Below are 6000 nucleotides of genomic sequence, written 5' to 3'. Positions count from 1 at the left end.
TCACTTATTTTTTGTATATGTGGATTTGCAAAAAAGCATTGATGTTTTTGTTAAAATTATGTGCTTTAGTAATCATGGACAATTTTTGGAAAGCAGTGATGTACAGCCTACACCAAAATCTCACTTTTTGTACTCTCTGTTTTGCGTCTAAATACGCATCTAATTCTCAGTGTAGACGAACTAATAGACGCCCTAATACACGCGTAAATAGACACCTTACTACATGCATAAATAGATGTCCTAATACATGCAAAAATAGACGCGCCGTTAGACGCAGTGTTAGATTCTCAGTGTAGACGCCCTAATAGACGCGTCAATACACGTGCAAATACACGCGCTATTAGACGTGCTGTTAGACGCGTCAGTGATTTCTCTATTCAAGCAACGCCTATAGACGTGCCCGCTATTTTGCGCGTCTATCAAGCGCATCTATAGTTGCTTTGTGTTGTTGTGGCCTTGGAAGATATCGACATGTACATTGAAAGCTCCGGCATGCCTAGGTAGCACCTGGCATACATTGGAATCTCCTAGTGCATGCCACTAGTACCCGACATGCATTAGGAGCTACGAGTGCATGTCAGTAGCTACAGACATACCTAGGTAGCTATCGACATTCCTATAAGGCATGTCGGTAGATTTCATGTCTTGAAAGCTATCAGCATGCCTATGAGACAAGCTTGTGCATTGTAAGCCTTATGAGGTATACTCTAGGCATGCATTAAGTATGCATAGGCCTATGAGGCAAGGTTATGCAAAATCCTTATGGCTTATGCATAAGGCTCTATGGCATACTCTCTTGATGCATGCATAGAGTATGCCTCATAGGCTTATGTATACTTTATGCATACATAAATTATCACTGCAACACATCGAAAGCACAGTAGAAACTTTTAGCAACGTTTTCAAAAGGAAAATATCATGGGTTTTCACGATGTTAAGCAGCAATTTAACAACGCAGCTCCTCCGCAACGTTTTTTGTAGCAAAATTTCACTGCCCAACAATGAAATATCGTTGTCTAGCAGCGTGTATAGCAGCATAAAAATGTTGCTATACTGTAAAAATATCCCGCTTTGCCGCTTATTTGCCGTCGCGTAGTTTTATCTTTTGAATACAATAAACTTGTACTCTGAGTTTTTTTTGCAGGTTTATGCCTTATCTATCATTTCTACCTCTCCTACCCTATCCTCCTCAAGCTCAAGCATGATATGCCTACTCTTTTCATTTATCTCCTATCCAAACAAGCAACAAGCTTTCCATGAAAGCTTTCTTATGAGTATTTCCTTTCTCTTTCCTCTCTTTTTAAGTTTTTCGTTTCTTCTTTTTCCCTTCTTATTGAAGCTTAACCATTACGAGTATTTTTCCTAATTAAAGCTCTCCATTAAAGCTTCATATGGTAATAGATCTTGAGTTTTCTTGATACTTTCTTTTTTCTTAACTTGGTTTAATTTTGTATGCTTTCAACAGATACAAGCCTCACAAGAGATCTCTTTCTTGTATGTTTCTTCTTTCATGAGAATATAAGCATAAGCCTTATGACGCATAAGAGCTTATTCATGAGAGCATGCATGAGCGTTATGCATAAGTGCAAGCCTTATGCATAAAAGTGTATGCACAAGCCATGCATAAGAGCTTATGTACAAGCCATGCAAAAGAGCTTTTGCGCAAGCCTTATGGGGCATAAGAGCTTATGCATGAGCCTTATGCTAGCAATGCACGACCCTTATTTATAAGTGTAAGCCTTATGCATAAGCCCATGAGGTATACTCTAAGCAAACATTAAGTATACATAAGCCCATGAAGTATACTCTAAGCAAACATTAAGTATACATAAGCCTATGAGGCAAGCTTATGCATAAGCCTTATGAGGTATACACTAAGCATGCATTGCACTAAGTATGCATAAGCCTATGAGGTAAGCTTAGGAAGAAGCCTTATGGCATATGCATAAGGCTCTATGGCATACTCTCTTTATGCATTAGCCTTATGTATAATGTTCTATGGCATACTCTCTTTATGCATGTATAGAGTATGCCTCATAGGCTTATGCATGCATGGATTATGCCTCAACGGCTTATGCATAAGAGAGTATACCTATGAGCATGCATACTAACCCTAAACCCCCAATAAGGGTGTAAAGAAGAAAATCATGATTAGCATCCTAACTAACCCTAATCCCCCACACAAGGGTGTAAACAAGAAAATCATAAATAGTAATAGAGCTTGTATGTAAGAGCTTACCTCGAGTGGTTGACAAGAGCTGGGCTCCAAAAAGGCAAGACCTACAATACAAAACAAGAAAATGAGGTCAGCATGAGAGAAATGCTAAGGCTATGCATATACACAAGCCCTATGCATAAGATCTTATGCACAAGCCTTATGCATGAGCCTATGAGGTATATGCATAAGACTTATACCTAAAGAGAGCTTAATAGGCATAAAAGCAATAAAAGCCTTATGCATTCATACTAACCCTAAACCCTAGCACCCAAGGGTGCAAACAAGAAAAGCATAAATAGCAAAAGAGCTTGTGTGTAAGAGGTTACCTTGAGTGGTTGACAAGAGTTGGGGCCAAAAAAGACGAGATCTACAATATAAAACTAGCCATGTAGCATAACAGCTTATGTACAAGTCATGCTCAAGAGCTTATGTACAAGCCCCATGAATAAGAGCTTATGCACAAGACTTATGGAGCATAACAGCTTGTGCATGAGCCTTATACCTAAGAGCAATGCACGAGCATTATTCATAAGTGTAAGCCTTATGCATAAGCCTATGAGGTATACTCTAAGCAAGTATTGAGTATACATAAGGCTATGAGGCAAGCTTATGCTGCATGAGCCTTATGAGGTATACTCTAAGCATGCATTAAGTACGCATAAGCCTATGAGGCAAGCTTATGCATCAATGCACACACATACAAAGGACATGTACACTAGTCATTAGTGAATACAAGCTATCTATAACAAGCCAAGAGCATGCAAAAGCAGTGAAAGATCACTAAAGGACATACACACGTGATGGACACACCACCTAAAAGATCCTTGTCCACCCTCACTTATGTGTTGTCCGCATAACCAGGAACTAATAAAACTTGTTCTAATCATTGTTATATTTCCCACATAATTGTGCCTAATGATGTACTGAAGGGATGACCGAGCCAAGTGAAAGAGCGGCACCCACCCAATGTGTGATTAGACTAGCTTGGATAAAGTTAGACAATAAGTGAGCATATAATTACTTATAAAGTGTGGACTCCCAAACTTATAACTCCCTTGTATTTAAGTTAATTTCTCTAATAAGAAAGGAATAATCCCTTAAGGTGTTGCTTGAGAGTGCACTCTTTATCCTTGTGTTCTAGCTCTCTACCCTATCCTCTTGACCTAGTGCTTGTGTGAGAGTGTGTGTGAAAGTCTTCCTCTCTTACTCTCTTGGTCTTACCACCATGACTTGCTCGTCAGAGAGAGAGAGAGAGAGAGAGAGAGAGAGAGAGAGACTACAACAACATGAGAGAGAGAGAGAGAGAGAGAGAGAGAGAGAGAGAGAGATTACAACAGCATGAGAGTGTAGCAACTAAAATAGCATCGCTTTTATAACTACAAGGGCATAGAGATGTTGGGCCTATTTTTCTACTAGAAATGCTACTATTTTTTCTACATCAGGATCACAGCCTAGAAGTGAGATTTCATTGCTTAAACTTCTTCAATACATCAAGTTCAAGTCATACTCATTGTCATCAACATATATAATATAAAACTTTACAAATATAAAAAAAATAGACAATTGCAATTCATACTTGGGCAAAATGTCATAATTCTATTATAATACTTGGAAAAATTACATTTGTATGAGTCCAAAAAGTTCATATACAAAATAAAGTATAATAAATATCTATAGAGTTAGGGGTTGCATTGAGGGGTCCAGATATCATACAATTTTATTATTATTATCCCTTGCAGCTCCACTCTTCTCTCACATTTCCAGTACTTCTTGCTATACAACATTTGCACCATCGTTTGTAGTAACACAGTTTTTGTAGTAACATGATCCTAAAACACTATAAAACTAATACAAGTAAAAGTCAATTTTTTGAAAAAACAAAGAGGTTATTGTTTTAGAAATGTACTTTCTTGCCATGCTTGTCAAGCATCGCCTCTAGAAATAACAATCCGTCCTTTGTCTTGCACCCTTTCAAAAAGAACTCTTCCAAACACCATTCTAATGCAAAATCATATTCATCGTACGTAGGGAGGCAATCCACTACTTCAAGCTATAGACATACAAACAAATGAACATTGATAAATTATGTTGTTATTTAAGGTAACCTCCTTTTCTTAAAAGATAAGATACAATTCAAGGCAATATACTTACAAAGATTATTGGGATATCTAGTCCTCCTTCACGTGTAATATTGCGCTGCAAGTTATTTGCCATCTATCTATACATAAACATAAATAGAGTAAAACTCTTATGCATGCATAAAGCATATATATGTATGCTTAGGTAGCTCTACTAGCATGCCTTGGAAGATACCGACATGTACATTGGAAGCTATTGGCATGCCTAGGTAGCACCTGGCATACATTAGAATCTCCTACTACTACATGCTAGTAGCACTCGGCATGCATTAGGAGCTACCAGTGTATGTCGGTAGCTACAAACATGCCTAGGTAGCTACCGGCATGCATTAAGAGCTACCAGTGCATGTCGGTAGCTACAGACATGCCTAGGTAGCTACTGGCATTCCTATGAGGCATGTCGGTATCTTTCATGTCTTGATAGCTACCGGCATGCCTATGAGGCAAGCTTGTGCATAAGCCTTATGAGGTATACTCTAAGCATGCATTAGGTATGCATAAGCCTATGAGGCAAGCTTATGCATAAGGCTCTATGGCATACTATCTTTATGCATGCATAGAGTATGACTCATAGGCTTCTGTATACTTTATGCATACATAAATTATCACTGTAACACATCGAAAGCACAGTAGAAACTTTTAGCAACGTTTTTGCAACATTTTTGAAAGGAAAATATCAGGGGTTTTCATGATGTTAAGCACTGAATTACGCAGCTCCGCAACATTTTTTGTAGTGAAATTTCACTACCCAATAGCGAAATATTGTTGTCCAGCAGTGTGTATAGCGGCAAAAAAATGCTGCTATACTGTAAAAATATCCTGCTTTTTGTGCTGCTTCTTTTGTTGCCGCGTAGTTTTATCTTTTGAATACTATAAACTTGTACTATGAGTTTTTTTGCAAGATTATGCCTTATCTATCACTTCTACCTCTCCTCCCTATCCTCCTCACGCTGAAGCAAGGTATGTCTACTCTGTTCATTTATCTCCTAACCGAACAAGCTTTCCATGAAAACTTTCTTATGAGTATTTGCTTTCTCTTTCCTCTCTTTTCTCTCTTTTAAGTTTTTCTTTTCTTCCTTTTTCCTTCTTATTGAAGCTTAACCATTACCAGTACTTTTCCTTCTTTTTCCCTAATTAAAAGCTCTCCTTTAAAGCTTCATACAGTAAGAGATCTTGAGTTTTCTTAATACCTTTTTTTTTCTTAACTTGATTTGATTTTGTAGGTTTTCAACAGATACAAGCCTCACAAGAGATCCCTTTCTTGTATGTTTCTTCTTTCATGCTTTTAATTGTTTTTAGAGTTTGTAAGTTTTTAGAGGGCTTTTAAGATTAGGGTCTGTTATTAATAATTTTTTTCCTTATTTTGGTTTGATTTGGTAGGTTTTCAACACATACAAGCCTCACAAGGTAAGAGATCTCTTTCGTGTATGTTTCTTCTCCTATGCTTTTACATGTTATAGGGTTTGTAAGTTTAGGGTTTGTTATTTCTTCCATGCTCCATGCATGCCGGTAGCTTTCAATGCATGCCAATAGCTTCTTATACATGCCGGTAGCTACCTATGCATGTCGGTAGCTTCCTAGGCATGCCGATGGCTACCTATGCATGCCGGTAGCTTCCAATGCATGTCGGTAGCAACCTAAGTA

Source organism: Cibotium barometz, chromosome 66 (assembly GCF_041138505.1).
Source record: "Cibotium barometz isolate CiBa-2024 chromosome 66, ASM4113850v1, whole genome shotgun sequence".
Taxonomy (NCBI): domain Eukaryota; kingdom Viridiplantae; phylum Streptophyta; class Polypodiopsida; order Cyatheales; family Cibotiaceae; genus Cibotium; species Cibotium barometz.
Note: the sequence above shows the minus strand (reverse complement) of the source record.